Genomic DNA, 21,501 nt, shown 5'->3' on the forward strand with positions numbered 1-21,501 from the left:
AACTCACACTGCGTGACCCAAAGGCCTGCTCAACTTGTGTGCGTGTGTGTGTGTGAACAGTTGTCTGTTGATGTGTTTGCTTGTCTTTGCATTTCTCTGTGTTTGGAAGCCCCAAAGCATTTCAGCCTGTTGTCATCTCCTGATAAGTGACAGAGCAATCTATCTGCGGCATCCCTACGTCAGGTTACTTTGTTCATATTGCTCTAATTGCTCTGAAATTAAAAACTCACTGTTGTTTAAACATGAAGTAGAAAAAAATAGACTTATGTTTGATACTATTCATTTCCTTAGATCCCATGCACTTGTATGTTACAATTTTTAGAACCACATTTTGGGCACCAACAGAACGTTAACAGTTTGCAAACATTATATGATTCCTCAGAAGGCCTTTGCCATGCAGCAGCAGGGGCCAAAGAGCAGCAGGTTTTTTGGCCAATTAGATGAGGTGGTGATGTCAACCATTACTGGCTGCTGTCCAGGACACTAGGTTGCAACCCCCAGATCAAGAAACCATGCCGTGAGTTCCTGGAGGACCAAAGCAAGAAGACAAGACAAAAGGGAAGCAAATATTGTTCTCACTTCCTGTTTATAGAACATGGCTATAAAGATTTGGTGATTTCAAAAAGTGCTTTTAAAATGGGGCTGCATGGTGGTGCAGTTGGTAGCACTGTTACCTTGCAGCAAGAATGTCCTGGGTTTGATTCCTGGCCGGGGGTCTTTCTGCATGGAGTTTGCATGTTCTCCATGTGCATGTGTGGGTTCTCACCGGGTACTCTGGCTTCCTCCCACAGTCCAAAGACATGCCTGTTAGGTTAATTGATCACTCTAAAATTGCCCTTAGGTGTATGAATGAGTGTGTGTTTGTGTGTGTTGCCCTGCGATGGACTGGCGACCTGTCCAGGTTGTACCCCGCCTCTCGCCCATAGACTGCTGGAGATAGTCACCAGCTTCCCCGTGACCCACTAAGGAATAAGCGGTAGAAAATGACTGACTGACTGGCTTTTAAAATGACTTACTTGCTTTGAAAGACATTGGAAATGTGAATTATCATTTACTTATGTTTTCAGACTTTAGATAATTAGGGTTTTTGCCTCTAAAATATATTTTCCCTTTAAGTTTTGCAGCTAACAGTTTACACTACATTATAGTTTGGCAAAACCCATACCATAGGTTTGTCTTTTTCTGTCACTCTAAAATCTGCAAAGTTTTACTTAACAAAAGAACCAAGTCTCCAACATGGCCTACTTAAAGAAAATAGGCAAAAACCAACACACGACATACTGTATGCCTTTACATATCGATTTTTTTAAAGTCCATCACAATAACCATAGTGAGTTCATTTGAGTAGAAGCTTGTGGGTTTGAAATATTATTTAGGTATTTGTTTGGTATTAGTCTAAAGCATTAGTCTAAAGCTGGTGTTTTTTAGCTGGCTAGTCTGAGGAGCCTTCTCCTTACTAGGTAAACGGTTTTAAAATTCGTATGATCATAAAACCGTTTGCATATGGCAAAGTATGCAATAACTATTATTATGAGTCCTGAATATCAGTGTGTGTTTTAGACTTGACACTCTGTTGCTCTGCAGTACATTTGGGAAGAAAGAAAGTATCTCTTGAGCTGGCCTGACATGTTGAAAGAGTTGCCTTGGTCAGGCTAGCCAACATCACAAAAGCATTTAAGAATAATCCACCATTTCTACACTGTTTTGTGGCAGAATTTGGGGTTCTTTGGGGGACAAATAAGATACAAATGATGTGTTAGCACTGTGAGAGTGCAGGGTCTAGCTAACTGCTGTTGCTAACAATTGCAAAGTTCGTATCTGCTTCTCATCTGTCTATTGGTCCTACAGAGCTGTTTCACAGATTTTTAATTTGGACTGTATTTAATTGTCAATATTTCAAAATCAAAAACATGTTAACTGACCAAGCCTGAAATGGATAATTTTACACTTAACAGATATTGTTTTAAACAAAGTTTAAGATTTATGAAACATTTATTATTCTTGTGTAAACTCAAAAAGGAGCATTTCAATGCTTTTTTGGCATTAGGACCACCTTAGAGCATAAAAAAATAGTCAAACCTGGACTGAATTATTGTAAATGGATTACGGGTTAATGTTTGTCTTTTTAAGCTTAAAACTTAACAAGTGTGTTGTCCAGCTAGACAAGCCTCCTCAAGATGAGACAAGTTGAGAAATTAATTGATCCTTTTTAGCGGACAAGCCAGCTTTATTGCCTGTTTTAGTGAGTGTACGCTATTATCATGACCCCCAGATATAAGGATGTCTCTAGGCTTGAAATCCTTTCTTTGAACATTTTGTGCACTCAAGAGAAAACAAAAGTACATTGGCTAATCATTAGCCGTTAACAATACAATAACATCTGCTGTATTGGTTACGTTTGGTACAACATTATAGGCCTAATAAGATTTGACTGCATTTCTTTATATAGTTAAAAATCTCCCTGAAAGGTATTCTTTTAAACACAGTTTATCTTTTCTTCTATTTGTGATAGACATTGCCCTCATTAAAACTACAGTGGGAGTCAAAACTTTTAAACTTACTAATTCAAAGCAAGCATTTTGATAATTAGACAAGCCTTGTACAAATCTGCTAAAATAGTTTCAAAATGATAGTAGACAAACCAACTTTATTATTTCTGCACTAAGTGCTGAAAATGTACTATCATGTGTTATAAGGGGCAATAAAATGAGGAAGTGTTATAGTTTGAATCCATCAATAATATTTTCCTGTCTCATGATGTTGAAATTTCAGTTCTGCATCAAATCTAAAATTGCCTCTGTTTATGTCAGAGCCACTTGTCAATCTGTTTCCCAGATCGGTCCCATTTACTGTAAGAGGAAGAAACAATTACCTGCTCTCCTCGAGGTATATAGGCCCTGTCAGCGGCGCCTCGTGCATAATACATACCTGACATTCTCCAAACTGCCACATGTAACCAGTCTCACAGTAAAAGGTATTTGTCTGCACCCCTGCTGCTCGAAATGCTAGATATTTAAAATTAATGACAGAAATTAAGATACCTTAAAACCTACAAATGGTATATTTAAATATTAAGTCACATGTAATTAAGCAGGAAGAACTATCCATCCCTGTTGTTAGGGCAATTATAACAATTTCCGTTAAGGGATTTCTCAGCTTGACTTTTGTTCTGAGCGATAGTGATTAAAATTATGGCTAATTGAAGACATTTTGCCTGACTTGAGTATTTCTCATCCCTGGCCTTAGGAAACGAGAAGGCTGGACAGAGCACCAGCCGCAGGTCAGTGGTGGTTTTAACTATTTGATTTTCTCCTCTCTGGTTTCTTCCTGTGAGCATATTTGACTGTGCATAGGGGGGTCGTCCGCAGGTGGGTGAGGTGGTCAGTTCTCCCAGAGGGAGCGGCGAATCAGCAGACAGTCGGAGATGAGGACTCCGTGGGGAAACACCACTTGGGTTAACAGCCATTTCCTTACAACACTTAGGGAAAAAAAAAGAAATTAATGGTGTGATGTCCACCTTGATGGGTGGTAACAGCTTGTTAAGACTCACGATGTTGTGTTTCTTCTCTAATCAGGCAACCCCATTAAAACTACAGTGGGACGCAAGATTTTAAAGTGAGCTTAAAATTGGACATTTTATGAAAAATTTTATGGGAATCTCTTACTTTTAACGTGACAGGAACACATTTTGATAGAATAATTCAAAATCAAACATGTTTTAGATGGATTTAAATTAACGATTAAACTTGAAAATAATATTTGAACAAAATTGCTGTTAAGTTGCTCATATATTTCGGATGGATGGATGGATGGATGGAAAGTGAAAACCCTTTCAGTATGAAAAATATTAATTTATGTCCCAGAACACAGGTCAGTGTGGACAGTGGTCTTATCTCTATTTCTGCGACACCTTTTAGCATTGACATGTGGTTGATTTAGGGAAGGAAAACCAGGAAGTTCGATCACTATACATACAGTAGTGTTTAATGCAGGAAGAAATTTGCTCCAACGTGTAACATAATCTGCATCTTGGATGTAGAGCTCTAAACTTTGATATGTTGTGATTATGAATATGAATATATTATTTAATATTTAGTTATAATACTTTAATATCTTATTAAATAATATTTCCATCTTTTAAGGGTTGTCCTGTGAATACCAGCCTAGTAAGGCGGTGGTATTAGGACAAAATCAAAAGGGTGAGCCAAACTCTGACATTATTGAACAGCAAAACTCTGAACACACATGGAATGAATTCACACAATTTCTTAAAATACAAGAATTTATTAACAAAAATAAGTCAATTCAAAGTCAAACATATTTCAATCAACAAACTCTTTACTATGCTAAACAATCCAACTAAACTACCAAGCAGAATTAAAGAATAAGGAAGACTAATGGGCTATGTACAATATAAACAAGTTGGTCAAAGATGGTTGAAAACCATGATCGAAAGAGTGATGCAACATTACCATGCAATGTTTATGTTTGAGAACCAAGGATTATCTTGAAGAATCTGGAAGTGAAGTTAAGTTAGTCTTGGAACTAACTTAAGCAAAAATTGGTATACCTTCAAACAACCATTCACAATGCAAGAGCATTAAAACAATATATATTTTAAAGAATGATTTGCTGAATAAAACCAACCTTCTGGATGGCCAGTTCTCAACAGTGTTTAATTAGCTGCCTTTATTTATTAAAATAATATTTAAAGAAATATTAGTAAGGAAATGGTAAAATAGTTAAGGAAATATTTTAAATAAGAACCAAATCTTTGAGAAATGGGTCTTAATGGTATTTAATTAGTTATCAGGTTTAGTGAAATAATATTTAGGGAAATATTATTTCCTACCTTGAAAACGAACCTTTTTTGGGTAAATGATCTTTAGCAGGCAAGCATGTGTTCTTGGCTGTTAGCGGTTAAAGCTAAAAAAAGAAGCTTATAGCTTATCATTAGAATCAAACACATACCTTTAAAATACCACTAATAAATGAGGTTAAAATGCATAAGCATGGATGGCGCGTTATGGCCGATCTGTGTTTAAAATTACCTTTTAAATAAAGTTTGTCTTAACTTTAAAAAAAAAACAAACACAGAACACACAAACTGAGCACATGTGCTGAGCAGATAATCTGCTAGCACTAAGATGGCTGAGTTTTCAACACAAACAAAACCAAATGTCATAACACAAAAAATGTTTAGATTATTTCATTCTAAACTACTTCTCTCTGCCCAAAACACAACCTCCTACGTGAACCGTGCTGAGGAAAAGTTGTCTGGGTCGACGAAGTTGAGGAAAGCATCCACAGTGAACAAAGAGTTAACTGCAGCAAACCTCTGTAGCTGTGGGGGGGGGTGCTTGCTCTGTCAGCTGGCCAAACTGCACATTACTGCTGTAACCACGGTGATGCGGTCCCGTTGTCCTTCCTTCAGACCGGGAAAAACTGCTCCACTCTGCATTGTAGAGACAGGGTCTATGCTGGGAACTCTCTGGAACACAGTTTGCTTCTGTAGACCTCAGAGACAAAGTCAAGCAACGCTTGTATCTTAATTATCCCCGTTCATGAATAAATACCAGATACACAAACAGCTATTCATTCCTACTTGACTTAGTGCATATGATCGCGTAATCGTATGACACTCTTGGACCCAGTTTGAAGAGTTATGTCTATTTGCCACCAAAGAGACATTAGCGCGCTGTGTCCCTCCGTCCAGTTCCTCTGGGGACCTGCGTGGAAGAAGTCAGTTTGTTGCAAAAGCGGGGTTTTTATTTGGACAGTGATGTCAAGGGAAGTCCGGTGTTACCCCTTTTCCTGGCTGTGCTGGAAGTAGGTTAATGTGATTTATTTTGAAAGTTCCAGAAAAGTTCTTACTGGCCTTTCATGTTGTACCCATGGCTGTGGTCCCAACAGATACATATACAAGTGTTCTCTTTTGGTAAAAGTTGTCTTTACGCAGTTTTCAGAAGGTTTAAATAATATATTGAACCTTATAGTTTACATAACTTAAATTTTTCCACTTAATTTGTTATGCAAACTGTCACCATCTATTACTGGCAGTTTTGGCTCTGTTGTATCAATGTTCCTAAGGGTGGATCAATTTAAAAAGGTCCCAAAGATGTTAAGAACTGCAGATGAAAGCTTTTTCTCACAACTTCCACCACAGCATTCAAAAACAATGTTGGATTCAGGATGATGATAATTTTTTATATTTTTAATATTTTTAAGAAAACCAAGAATTCAATTTTTCTGTTTTCACAAATCAAAGACTGGTTTCAGATAATTGAGACAGTGTTTTACAAAATATTTAATCAGTGCAAAGTCATTTAGTCTGCATTTGGCTAGTATATATACTGTATATTGTGGTTTTTAATGTTTCATGCCAAATTCCCATCAATTGGTCATGCAAATAACGTCTCATACTATTCACACTATTTTTAGCATAGTTGCTGAAACAGGGAGCAATAATGTGTAGGAGAAAATAACTGAAAAATATGGATTCTCAACAGCATATCAATACAGTTTTTGTATCTTCCTGGTAGATACAGTAAGTTATTTAAATGGGGAAAACAGCATATCTCCCCACAATGTAGCATCATTTTTGTCTTTCTGTTTCTGCTCATGACTTGACCTTTTGTTTTCTTTATCTGTTCGGTGTTTGGAGCCAACTTTTTAATGGGAGTGTGATTGTTGCTGTCAGCAAGCTCAGTCAACATGGTCTCAAAAGTCCAGGCTTCACTCCAACATCCAAAGAGGTGGCACAGATGATGAAATTTGTCACACACACTCTTTGCAGTCAAACAGATGATTGAGCGTTCTCGGAGGCATGAATCAGACCTTACAGATCTTGTTTGGGGAACAAATGATAGATATAACTTTGTTTTTCGAGTGCTTTTACCACCCCTAGGTGGTATTGTGCCCTGAGAGACCTTATAAAGTGTGCCGCCACTCAGACGTTTGTGTTTGATTATGACAGTTTTCTGATTTCTGATTCTTGTAACTAACAAGGTAAATTAAGACCTTGCCCACACGTAGGCAGACATCTGGGAAAACAAATAACTTTTTATGCGTTTTGGCCTTTCATCCACACATAAACTCCATTTTACATCACTAAAAACAAATAATTCTGAAAATTCCGGCCAAAGTGGAGATTTATAAAAACTGTGTTTTTCAGTCTGCATGTGTACATGATCAAACGGACTTTCACGGTTCCGCGCATCACTGTCTGCAACAAATATTGCAAGGCTAACGTCGAATGTGCAACCATTGTTTATAGACTTGGCCGTACAGTGAAGTAAAAATGAATAATGAACGATTCCCAATTGACATCATCTTGTGTTTTATCAGCATTATGAGAAATTCAACTTATTTTTCTATGCACGCAAACGAACCTCATGGCGCCATGTTTTATATCTAACAGGAAGTTGTGTTTGTTTCGAAGGGTTCTGATTGGCTGACATATGTTATATTTTTGCACTAAACTGTCCCCTTTGCGTCTGGAGTATTTGACACAACGCTCAGTGGCGTATTTCTGCATATTTCTGCAGGTTGATTTGGATGAAAACGTTTCTGAAAAACCTCACGTGTGTACGATATTATTTTTAAAAACAATGTAGGGGAAATATTCATTTTGTTTAATACTCTGCTACATGCGTACAAGGCCTACATTTAAAAGAAAACTAGGAAACAGTAAAGGACAGACGAAAATAAGTCCCAAAGTCTAAAATTAGGTCAAGTGTTAAATTTACCAAAAAATTAATGTTATCTACTTTTACCAACACCATCAAATTGTCATAAATTGCCGTTAAACTATCAGGTACTGACTTTTTTTTAACAAAGTTCTGTTGAAATTATAATATACATACACTGCCTTGCACAAGCTGTATTGTCCGTTGAACATTTAGTCCTGTTACGTTCACAAACGTTTGTGCATAACATTGGGATTTTATGTAGTAGATAAACACAAAGTAGTGATGTTTGTGAAGAGGTAGAAAACTATGATGGCTTTCCAAAGATTTACAAATAAAAACCAGGTAAGTGTGGTGTGGGTATGAATTCAGGCCCCGTTAATAGCATCCCTGACCTCCAGCCATCCATTGTTTATAACCACTTGCCTGTGCAGCATTTGTGGGGGGCTGGTGCCTATCTCCAGCAGAGAGAACCCATACATGCATGTGGAAAACATGTAAACTCCATGCAGATAGAGCTTAGGCTGGGATTCGAATCCAGGTTCCCACGTTGTGAAGACCCCAGCTTAGGACATCTCAGAAAAATGTTCAAACCATGAAAAGAGTATGGCACAACCCCAAACCTAGCAAGACAAAGCTGTCCACCAAAACTTATAGGATCGATTCGTTCATTAGGGAACAGAAAGCTGATGAGGAAATTGATAGGAGTATGGGCTGAGCTGAAAATAGGGCAGTCCTAAAAGCAAACCTGTTAAAGGCTGTGGAAGGCTTGAGACCAAGGTCCAGCAGGATTGAGACCTTACACATACATCCATAGATCGATAGTTACAATAAAATAACTTTTATCAAAGCAAAATCATGTGTAACAATTTCTTAGTTACATATGATTTGCATGTTCTCCCCGTGCATGCGTTCTCATTGGGTACTCCAGCTCTCCCCCACAGTCAAAAAACATTACTGTTAGGTTAATTGTTCTCTCTAAATTGCCCTTAGGTATGAATGAGTGTGTGCATGGTTGTTTGTCCTGTATGTCTCTGTGTTGCCCTGCGATGGATTGGCGACCTTTCCAGGGTGCACCCCACCTCTCGCCTGTAGACTGCTGGAGATAGGCACCAGCTCCCCCGTGACCCACTATGGAATAAGCAGTATAGAAGATGAATGAATGAATAAATGAATGAACAATTTCTTAGTCAAATTCCAGACCTAAATCCAATTGTCAATCTGTGGCAAAATGTTTTGTTTTGAGCTACTTTAGCCCAAATTTCAGCCTGTTGATGTGCAAAGCTGGCATAGACATATGCTGAAAGACATGAAGTCATAATTACATATTATTGAGTGAGAGGGACTGAATACAATTTATTGCCATATATTTCAATTTATTATTTGTAAAACATGTTGGAAACAATGTGTTATTTTCTTTCCACTTCCCAATTATCCACTACTCTGTGTAGGTCTAAGATATAAAATTCCACAAAAAAGCTATTTAAATGTGAGGTTGCAATGTGATGTAATGGTAACAAGTTATAAGATTTTGACACTGGATAAATTATGGCTACCTAGAACTTTCTCAAGTCCATTTTAGAAAGAATACTTTAAACATTAAGCTGCTTAAACTTAAGGTGTGCTCCATTTTTTAAATTCTGCCAGCGTAAGAATGTTTTGCATTGGTCCAGAGAACATTGGTCCTTGCAGTGCAAGGATGTCATTGAGAAATTTGCACACAATCTCTCATTAAAAGATTGTATGCACAGTAGCATCCTTTCCTTGCAATTGGACTAAGTCGATGGTTTCTGAAAACCTTTAGAAGAAGCAACACCTCGGTATGTACTAAACTTTCCAAGTAGCACCATAATGATTGGCACTTTCAAACAATAACCCAAAATGGTTTTCATAAAGAAAGAAGAAGATGAGAAGAAATAATTTCTTATCCATTGGCACTGGATATTTGGTTGAAGGATGGAGCATTCTAGTTGCACCATCTATCCTTATATACAACCATCAATCCATCCATGGTGTCTTTTTTTTAAAGTCAGTGGTGGAGAGGAGGGCCAAACCCTGGACAGGCATCAGTCTTTATTTGTACTAACAAAGTTTTAAATGTACGAGTTCAATGTCACGTTTAAGCTCAGAATTTGAAGTAGGAAATCGGGAGGTTTTGCATTAACCCTAACCTAAAATCCAGTACGGGTGTTGCAAGTTGAAAACACCAGCAGAATCAAACTGTCCTGATTGGTTGTATCGTATTAAACCTTTCTCACACAATACTGTATAACCTGTTAGTGAAGCTGTTTCTTTAGTGTATGAACACATAAAATGCAAACAAGTACACTATTGTTGCTTATACTGAGACTGTCACCGGCACAGTAATTGGCACATCCCACTGCTTTTCTGACTTGCAACTGGAGTATGGTTAGGTTTGGTGTAATTCTCAGATCCACTTTACAATTCCAGAGTTGAGTAAGTAGCCACCAGCAGTTGTTCCTGGTTCATTGTAGTCCAATTCAGCTTATTCTGATAGTTCTTGAAATGTTTTCATATAGTTTCTATATGAAGCAAAGATACATGTTCTTGAACACATTATAGATGGTTGAACCCAAAAGTATTTTTCCTCGGGATGATTTAAAGCCTTTCCTGTTGTATTCCAAATTAGAAAAAAGTTCCCCTTGATGCAGTAGATGGTTCATATTGACGTACAAATGTTGCGAAGGCCTAACAAAGTGTTTTACACTTCTAAAGAACATTAACAGTCATAAGAACAGTGGAGTATTTTTACATTAGAAAATGTTTACAATGTATTAATAACTGCCTATGCTGAGAATAGGTTTTAGTAATGCTGAGTTGGGTGAATCGTAGAACACGGCACAGCAAAACTAAGTAGGACTGACATTGTCAGTCAAATTGATAAATTGGTATATTGAATTTCTGTTTTGGGTGACAAGTTCACAACTGCTGTTTGTCATTTATCAGAATTGTCATCCATTACGTTCAAGTTACTCACCTCATAATTTGTCAAAGTCCAGTCTTAGTATCTAATGGCTGCTGCACGGAAAGTGGTGCAGTAAATCACCATGCTTAAAATACTTGAATAAAGATACAACAACATATCTTCATCAGTCGGTGTTCATGCCAGATAGTGAAACTCCATTTCTAAATGTGTCTCAGTGTAAGTAAAACGCCTGCAGACTGTCATGAGTGACACGGGTCTCTTCTTGGCAGCGCAGTGACCCAGTTTAAAGATCAACGCCAACCCACAAGCATGTACGCAGCGGTTGTCCTCACACTGAATTTTATTATAGAGAGAAGGAAGGTCAGACTGCTGACTTGATGATACATGGGAAGTACTTTCAGATTAAAGAAAAAAAAGTCTGCTCTTTTTTGCTGCCGTGTCGCATATTGACCTTGGCGTTTTTGACAATAGCATCCATCACACGCATAAAACCGTTCCAATAGGCAACGCTGGTCCGCTGAGCAGCCAAGTGAATCAGATTAAGGAATAACACCATTAGATGAATGCTTGATGTCAAAGAAAAAGAGGGATCAGTCCTTCTATTCAGTATGCATTCCACTTCCTCTGCAAACCCCCCACATACACACAGCCTGGCTGGATTATGTTTCCCCAATTTTGACACTAATGATTAACGGCTGCGGGATTACAGTATTTTTTTAATCGATACAGCAGCACTGAAGAGGTGCTTAATATAGAGGAGCACTGAGATGTTGTCAATTTAATCAGCTGTTGACTGCATGGTCAATCAGTTTAGGAAATGATGATGCTTTGTCTCCATTAAGTCAATTACTTGTAGAATTTTAGCGCTTTTTGTGTTTTTGAGAACAATCTTCACTGTATTTAAAAAAAAGTTAAATAGAAGGGCAAAATTTATACAGCATATTTATAACAAATAGGACTAATGAAATACTCATTTACCACTCACAATATTACTGTGGATAATATTGTTCATCTTATTTCTATATCCAAAAATCCTAAGAGGCAATGCCAAGATAAAAAAGAACAAATTAATACATTTAAATCAAACTGCTGCTTAATCAGAATCAGAATCAGCTTTATTGCCAAGTTTGTACATACAAACATACAAACAAGGAATTTGACTCCGGTAATGTTCAGGCTGATAGCCGAAGAAATATGATGTTACTAAATGTTGATAAAATTTGTGGAATTTTATAAAAATTTACTTGAATAATTGTCTTATTCATGTGTTAAAACAAGAAAAAAAAAACTGGGACTGCTTGAGTTTTGTAAAGCAATAAAGCGCTTAAGAGAAGCTAACGCTCTCTGCTCCAAGGCTTTTCAAATATGGATCTAAGTTGCATAAAATAACTCCAATATAAAAAAAAAAATGACCTGACTTATCTGTTTAAATAAAACTAGATTATTTAAGATTATTCAAGACTCAATATTATTTTCCTGAGTGGAGAAATAAAGGCAGCACAATAGCCAAATCTATATACAGGGAGCAGAACATGGAAAAAGACATTAACTTTACACGTGTGGATGTGTGTGTGCATGTTTCAGAGAAGGGCTGCACTGCAACACTCAGCTGGGAGCATTCACTCACTGACCCCTGTCATCCCAACTGCGTGGAGAAAACTCTTCAGTGTGCAATGCATGTGTGTGTGAGTGTGTCTGTGTGAGTGTAGAAGAGGAAGAGGAGTGTATGTCTGCAGGACAGAAAGTCAGTGAGAAAGAAGTACAGCACAAAGAACAGAGGAGCATTGTGCAACTCAGGCCCTCTCGTCCACATGCTGTCTGTACACAGCCCGAGGAGAAGTTCTGAACCGCACCGGCCTTTGCTCTTTGCACTGACACTGACTCACGCAGGGCAACACGGCGGGCCTCGCTATGTTTGTCTTGCATGGCCAGGTTCGACATACTTCTGAAACTGGCTAAAACTGAAACTTGTGATTTTTATGGAGCTGTTTCTAATTTAACTTTTTTTTAAATTGTGTTATTTCTTCTAAACTTAATTAATAAAATATTGCTGGTTTGCTTAACTTGTAAAACATTAGAAAAATGATTAGTGCAATGTGGGAAATGTAAATAAAATGTAAAATACATATAAATATGTATATTTCTGAATAAATATAAAGAATTTTAAATGTTTTTAAAAAATGAAGCTGCTGATGATTTGTTTAGGCAACAATTAAGGACATATATTAATAAAAAATGTAACTGACAGTGAATTAATGTCATGCATAATAGTTAAAAATTAAACAGATTTTCCACTGTCATTAGTCAACAACAAAATGAAAAAAAACAACATTTGCAAAGCCATTTCTTTCCTTGTCTGCTGCTGCAACCAAATTTAAAAATAAAAGCCTCTCCAATTTTCCTCTTTATTGGTCTCAGCATGATGGGTGTTTTCCACAATCAAGTTTTACGGTGTGCCAGCAGGACCCTGTGTCCACAGGGACTCTCTGGGGAAGGAGGTGAGTACCAAGTGCTGCATTTGCCCTCTCATGCTATCACCACCACAATGTCATGGCTTTCTGTCTCATTTTACTTTGTGTTCAGCCTCTCCACCCCCCGATGCTGCAAGACAACAGGATGGTATCGCAACAGCTGCATGATCTGCAGCTCTGTCCACTTAAAGCTTATTTCATAGAATTCACTGAAGCTTTCCCTCTTGCTGATATGAGTAGAATGACAGAAAAAAACGGACTTTTTTGCAACTTACAAACAAGCCTAAAGTGAAGACGGTACTTTCATCTCTTTCCTCTTTTTAAGTGGTGAAGGCAATAGAAGGGTAACAGTATAGGGCTGCAATGCACTGAATAACATCAAACATGGAGCTGGAGCACCCTCTACGTATCGCAAATCAAAATGCAGGATTTCACCCTGCTCCTAAAATCCTCCCTATTTCTATGCCTGCAACTGAGAGTCAGGCTGCAGTCTTTCTCCCCAGAATTTTAACAGAAACCATGAGAAAGGAAGCAGCTTTAAAGGCTTCATCAACTGTGACCAACCGCCGTCAGCGGTAACCCGTGTTATACAGGCCGCAGTTATGACACCCTCAAAGGGCTGCCCCTGTGGAGGCGGGCGACAGGGAGGGGTTACAATGGGGGAACAGGGCCTCAGAAGTTTCCCACCTTCCCTTGAACCACAGCCGCACACCCTCGGCAGGAGGCGGACAGGGCCTGCTTTGAAAAACAACACCTTTGTGATCCCATTTTTGGGGATGGACCATGGTCTGCAGATGGCTCTTGATACTCTCTGTGTGGATGGATGAAAAGAGAGAAAGGACCAGAAAGAGGAGGAAAAAAACAAACTAAACAAAGTTATACATGATTATCAAGTGTAAGGACAATGATACATGGTTTTAACATTTTTTACAAATAAAGATCATACAAGTGTGGTGTACATTTTTATTCAGTCCTGTTTATTCTTATCCCCAAAATAAAATTCAGTTAAACTGATTGTCTTCAGAAGTCATATGAGTCTAGTGAAGACCTCAAAAGTATATGTTAGAGCGAATTGGTGAACAAACAGCCTCATGGAGACCAAGTAACACAGCAGACAGGTCATGTGATAATATTCTGGAGAAGATTAAAACAGGGTTATATTTAGAAAAATATCATAAGCTTTGCACATTTCACAGAGCACTGTTCAATTCATCATTTGAAAATGGAAAGAGTATGGCACAACTGCAAACCTACTAAGACATGGCCGTCAACAAAAACTGACAGGCTGAGCAATTTGAGCATTCATCAGATAAGCAGTCAAAAGGCCTACGGTAACTCTGGAAGAGCAGGAGAGATCTACAGCTCAGATGGGAGAATCAGTTGGCAGGTCAACAATCCAAACAAGTGTTCAAAAAACCTCACCATGTAATAGACACAGCAGACAGGTGGAGGAAGGTGCATTGGTCAGATGAGATCAAATATAAACGTTTTTGGCAAAATGTTGCAAAATTTGAAATGTTGCTCTGCACATTATCATCCATAATGTGGTGGTACCATCTGCTGTAGGGAGCTATTTTCTTCAGCAGAGACAAATAAGCTGGTCAGATTTGATGGGAAGGTGGATGGAGCTTAGGACTTGAGACTATGGCGAACGTTCACCTTTCAGCTCGACATCAACTACAGGCTACATTGGAATGACTTAGATCATAGAATATTCATGTGTTACAATGGCTTAGTCAAAGTCCAGACCAAAATCTCACTGAATATATGCAGCAAGACTTAAAATGTATGTTTGCAGATGTTGTCCACTCACTCAGCCTGACCTGAGCTGTTTTGCCATTGAGAAAGGGCATTTCAGTCTCTAGATGTGCACAGCTGGTAGAGATATACCAACAGACTAGCAGTTGTTCTTGCAATGAACACTTGTCGTAAGTATTGAGTTGGTGGTCTAAATACACTTTTCAGATGATTAGTAAAAAAAAAAAAAAATTGCAAACCATTTATCAGTTTCCTTCCAGTTAACTATCTGCTAGTCTACTACATGTTATACCATCAGAATGCCTTGAAGTTTTTGGTTTTAATTTGACAAAATGTGAAAACATTCAATAGCTATGAATACTTTTAGCCACTGTAAGTAAAATCAAACAGACAGACCGAAATAGAAAAGAGACTAACTGTTGTTGGCCCAGACATGCTTACAGTCTTGAGGCAAAAACATTAAGCTGAACTTCTAACCCTGAATTTTGAATTGAGTTTTAGTTGTGGCTGACCGTTAGTAGCAGCACTTTGCAGCAAGTTCACAGAAGCTGACAATATGAACAGCCCATCCCACCATAATCAATGATTAATAAAATAATACTGATTGTCACCTTCTTTGCCTCAATTAGATTTTAAGGGTAAGGCTGTTAATAAAAGTGTCAGAATGTGATTATCCACTCTTTAAGTATGGAAACGGATTTTCAGGCAAACAATCTTCTGTTTCCACACATTTGAACTTTAAAATACATTGGTCCTTACTCTGAAGTTACAGCTTTCAAACACAAGCATGCTGCTTGCAAAGTCAGCACGGGTGTAGGTCTGGGAGAAGGCAGTGTCTCGTGGAGGCTTGTGTTGCCTCCAAACAGCTGTGGTTACCTCCTTTGTGTTATTTGGAGGGCCTGTTGCCCCCTTCCCTATTCACGGCTTTCAAACCAGTCTCACTCACTTCTCACTCCCTGGGTCCCTCCTCACAGGTCATAAATTAAGCCGAGGGAAGGGAGTCTAGAGATCAGAGGGGGAAAAAGGGAAAAAAAGATCAGTCAGGGCCTTATTTCAGTTACACATTAAAACATATAAAACATGCTGTCTCCTAGAGTTCCCTAGAGCTACTTGTAGGAATTATCTGCATACATTTGCAGATTTGGGAGTTTAGCTGGAGCGATTGGGTTCATCTGGCTGCCGTTGAGAGTATATGTTACTTTAATGACCACAATTCGTGAATAAGAGGTTCTGTGATGTTGTGCATATGTTGGTGTGCAAGAAGGAGGGTGTATTGTGGGGTCACAATATGGTTATAGTGACAACCAAACAGCCTTTCCTGCCAAAACAAAGCCTACTTGTGGTGAATTAAAGCCAGCAGCAGCACGCTTCCAACCTTTTTGTTGCCACGGACCTGAGCTCAGATGGACCAAATTCTTATTTTCACTTCCTATTTTGTAAGCTAAAGCAGCATAATAGACACATTGTATTCAGTAAGGTTGGCAGAACATACTGCGACAATGACTTAATGACATGAATAGGAGAAATATTGCACAGTTCAGCGGCTCACTTCACATGCTATTATCCTCTTTTGTGATACAGAGAGATCAAAATTATGAAATATTACGCGGGACATGTGGGATCTATTCAGAGATGTCACAAAAACTCCCATTGCAAAAAAAAAAAGTGTTAAATGGCTTTGCATGGCTGTGTATGGAACCATATGGACACCTCCACATCTCCTCATTTCATACATGTTTCTTTTGACATCAATAATGCCTTGGTATCCAGTGGCGTCTGGAACGCATCCAAAACAATTATAAAGTTGCCTTGGAAACTGAGGTCCTGTGCCAGGGCGAGGCATACTGTCTGCGCTCAGATAACCACATGGAAAGTCAGAGCAAACAAAGCACTTGACAGGGGTGCAGAAATGAGAGAAATGAAGAGACAGAGGGAGGTGAGGGATGAGCAGTGGTGGAGAGACAAAGATGGAACAAAAGCCATGTTTTTTTTGGAGGGGAATACAAAATATTAATGATTAATTGGAATATTTTTAAACTAGGGTGTGAATAAGTCAAGAAAGCCTTTGCCATAGGTTGTATCCTCCAAAATTCCCTAAGAAAAAGATACCTATACTGGAGATAGAAATCATGTCAAAGTTAAGCTTCGGCAGGCAACACAGCCCCTCCAGTAACACACTAAATTTTCCATGTGCAACATAGGGCCTGGATGCATTGTAATCTTATATGCTTACCTAATGAACAAGAGGATGAAAGTGGTGTAATGGGGGTATTTTTACATTCATCTTTAGGCTCCTCATTATGCGGCCAATCTGACAACCTCGTTAGGAGTGCACGAAAGATTACCCAAGCAGATAAAGTGAACTACCTTTAAAAAAAAATAAGAGCAGAGAACAAAAAATGAATCTTGAAACAGGTAGGAATGTCAAGAGCAAAGCTTGTGTGATTGGTACACACACATATTATCCAAAGGCTTTGCCCCGGTGGGAGTAAGTGGGCTGTGGGAGTCAGTAAGTCAATATGACTGGCTTTCAAAGACCCCTGACTGTCCAGTCTGTTTATTCAGATGAGACGACTCAGTCGCTGCATCACTTTGTTTTGATCACACTGATGAAGAACATGTGTTGTGTAGCTCTATGTGAGCAGTTGAGATGATGATAAAGAAACACAAAATTATCAGTATATACACATACAAAATGTCTATTGTTTTACGCATACCAGGTCACTATAAGTGATTGCCATAAGATGAATCAATTAAAACACATTTTTAGGCATTTGCACCTGAAGTGTCAGCAGATCTGTGTGCGAGTCATCATTTGTTCTCATTACCATTGCTTGAAAAAAATCAGTAGTGCTTGAGAAAATCAGGTAATTTGTATTCGCAAATAGGGATACCCAACAACGGCACACCATTTATTAAGTGCCAGCAAGTGCGTTTGTGTGCGTCTGTGTGTTCTGAGTAGGGTTCAGTGCAGTCTTTTGCAACTGCGTTAGGCCAATGTTGCCTTATCGCCTTTAGCTCAACACTGCACTCTAGTGGACGCAAAATACCACAACAATAATTTAGAGTTTGTTTTGTTGTTTTTTTTTTTGCTTTGATGTTATTTGTTAAGGGGGTTGTATTGAATATGCTATTATTCATCTTTCCCACACTAAGAAGATGTAATGCTATAGTTAATTTATTCTTTTAATTATTTATATGCAACATTGCAAGGCCACAGTTTCAAGCTTGAGATATATTCACAGTCCACTCTGCAGGAAGAGATTATGATAAAAACAGATTATTTCACACCATTCCTCCCTCCCTGAATGAAAAAGGAAAGATTGTAAAATCTTGGTATTGGATTATAAGGCACAGGATTTTCTTGGGCGTGAAGATGTCAGAGTTATTGATCTGGTATAAACTAGGTCTGCAAAATAATCAGGAAAATAAATAAAGCTATACTCATTCATTCATTCATTCATTCATTCATCTTCTATACCCCTTATGCCATACTAGGTCACGGGGGGGCTGGTCCCCATCTCCAGCAGTTTACGGGCAAGAGGCAGGGTACGCCCTGGACAGGTCGCCAGTCCAGTGCAGGGCAACACAGAGACATACAGGACAAACAACCTTGCACACACTCATTGATACCTAGGGACAATTTAGAGAGACCAATTAACCCAAGAGTCATGTTTTCGGACAATACTATTGTGGGAAATTACGATGAGAATTTTGATTGTGAATCACTACATTTTCCTGATGCTTTTGCTTTCCTGTCCCTATCATTATGCTATGGCCCCATTACCCTCTGTGAGCTTTAGCATCTCATCCACTAAGAATACATATCAAGTGTGCGCAACAATGACTGTTAGAGAAAATATAGTATCCTACCACATATTGCATCCAAGCAGTGTTCTGGGATTTTTTATATTGCACACACTAATACTGCAACCATGCTTTGAAGAAATGTATTGTGCAGCTCTAGTATGAACCATTTGGAACACTGAGCTCATTAGAACGCTCTTCACTTAAAGTTGTGATACCCAGAAATAAAAAAGGGGAATCAAAATCTAGTTTCTATGCTTCTCAAAAAACTTACTGAAAACCTGTTTACTCCAAGTTTCCAAATTATGGTCAAAGCTTATTTTAGCAGTTCAGTTTCATCATATCTTGGCTATTTATTTATATATTTTGTATTTATTTATTGTATGTGATGTTTGAATTTTACTAATTTTCTTTAAAATATTTTGATGCCTCAAAGATAATTTTCTTTGCCTCTGTTCCCTAATTCTTCAAAGCACTTTGGATGACCCTTAATACAGTTTCAGATTTACATATGATGGCGATTGTTGGTGATGCCAGTCTCTGTAAGAATATCTCAGCTGCAGGTATCTAAAAAAAAGTGAGTTATTTGTTGGCTGCACATCCATGATGCAAATCTCCTGTTTCACCACATCCCAAAGGTGCTCTATTGGATTGAGATCTGGTGACTGTGGAGGTCATTTGAGTTCAGTGAACTCATGTTCAAGAAACCAGTCTGAGATGATTCGTGCTTTATGACATGGTGCATTATCCTGCTGGAAGTAACCATCAGAAGATGGGTACACTGTGGTCATAAAGGGATGGACATGGTCAGCAACACTACTCAGGTAGGCTGTGGTGTTGACATGATGCTCAATTGGTACTAAGGGGCCCAAAGTGTGCCAAGAAAATATCTCCCACACCATTACACTACCACCACTAGCCTGAACCGTTGATACAAGGCAGGACTGATCCATGTTTTCATGTTGTTGATGACAAATTCTGACCCTACCTGGGAGTATAGAGTATGTATGGGGAGTGTGAGTGAGTGTACGACGTCCATTGCTGTTTGTCTTTACGTCGGGTGCGTGGGTGTGAGTGTTTTTATGTGTACGCATGAGGGTGGGAATGTGTGATTGTGTGTGCCTGTTTTTTGTGTCAGGTTGGGTCTTGGACTGCTCCTTCTCCTGGATCAGTTTAGGCCGCCATCAAATGTGGGGCCTATTCCTTCCCCGCCACACTGCCTGCCGATGGTTGGTATCTCTGCCCGCCGGTGTACTTGTGGTTCTCGGTATCCGGGGCTGGGTGCTTTGGTGTGTGCTGGCTCACTACTGGTGGCTGCTTGCCGGGGCCTGGACCCCTGGGCTCAGTCGGGCCTCTGCTTGGGGTATGATATGTCCCGTGGTCTCGGGCTTCTGGGTCCATGGCTGGATCTGCTCGGGCGTAGACGGCTGCCGACGGGGCCTGTGGGCTCATCGCTGCAGCTCCCTCGGGCTTCTGCACTATGGCTGCTAGGTGGTTCCCCTGGGATTGTCCCTGCTCCTCTCTGGGGGGGTTACAGTAGTCCCGGTGGTGGTTCTCCTGGGGTTCCTGTGCTCTTGGGGGCTTTTGGATGTCTGTGGCTCAGATCTCCTCTGTATCTGTCCTGGGTCCAAGGGGTCAGGTGTGTGGCTCCTCACACTCACTATATTTTTATGGAGAAACCTTGTATGCACAAGCACGCTCACACTCAGACCCACAGGTGTTTAGATTCAGGTGTTAACAGATACACAAATGTTCTATACTAAGCCGCATTTACCACTAAATACATCTTGCATTCATAAGTAACGTGCATCTTTCGGTAAAAAAGGCTCGTAATACAAACATTTCTGCAGGTGTGGAAGCAAGCAGGGAGTAATTTTGTATTCTCTTCATCCTTCTTTCTTTCTTCCATTCTATTCTCCTTCTCTCCCCATTTCCTTTTTGCCCCCCTTTCACTCTTTCGTGCTTCTGTTTTTCCTTTCTGTTTCTGTCTCCGTGTCTGCAACAATTGAAATAATCCCAAAGCAGTTTCTAATAAAGTTTATTTTTATGAATATCAAGCAGAGCTTTAAAGCGTTAGCTGTAATGCTCCACTTGTGAAAGTAAATCTGTTGGGGTTTTCTTGGCACTCAGACAACTCTGCCAGACAGAACACGGTAAAAAAAAATATTCTGACCCTATCAACCTACTCAAGGTTCGACGTGTTGTGTGTTCAGAGATGCTCCTCTTCATGCCTTGGTTGTAACGCGTGGTCATTTGAGTTACTGTTGCCTTTCTATCAGCTTGAGCCAGTCTGGCCATTATCCTCTGATCTCTGGCAACAACAAGGCATTTGCGCCCACAGAACTGCCACTCACTGGATATTTTCTCTTTTTCTGTAAACCCTAGAGATGGTAGTGCGTGAAAATCCCAGTAGATCAGCAATTTCTGAAATACTCAGACCAGCCCGTCTGGCACCAACAACCATGCCACGTTCAAAGTCACTTAAATCACCTTTGTTCCCCATTCTGATGCTTGGTTTGAACTGCAGCACATCGTCTTGACCATGTCTACGTACCTAAATGCGTTAAGTTGCTGCCATTTGATTGGCTGATTTGAAATTTGCGTTAACGAGCAGTTGGATAGGTGTACCTAATAAAGATATATATATATATATATATATATATACAGTGGGGAGAACAAGTATTTGATACACTGCTGATTTTGTAGGTTTTCCTACTTGCAAGCATGTAGAAGTCTTTAATTTTTATCATAGGTACTCTTCAACTGTGAGTGACAGAATCTAGAACACAAACCCAGAAAATCACATTGTGTGATTTTTAAGTAATTCATT

The 21,501-nt window shown here is 39.1% G+C and overlaps 1 long non-coding RNA gene across 1 annotated transcript; it reads left to right on the forward strand.

Moving 5' to 3' along the window:
- The first annotated feature begins 13,050 nt into the window (after nucleotides 1-13,050).
- LOC124857715 lies at nucleotides 13,051-14,064 on the forward strand. Its single transcript, XR_007035660.1, has 2 exons — nucleotides 13,051-13,133; nucleotides 13,219-14,064. It is a non-coding gene; the product is annotated as an uncharacterized LOC124857715 (long non-coding RNA).
- Nucleotides 14,065-21,501: the final 7,437 nt, after the last annotated feature.

This window comes from Girardinichthys multiradiatus, chromosome 21, assembly GCF_021462225.1.
Source record: "Girardinichthys multiradiatus isolate DD_20200921_A chromosome 21, DD_fGirMul_XY1, whole genome shotgun sequence".
NCBI lineage: Eukaryota > Metazoa > Chordata > Actinopteri > Cyprinodontiformes > Goodeidae > Girardinichthys > Girardinichthys multiradiatus.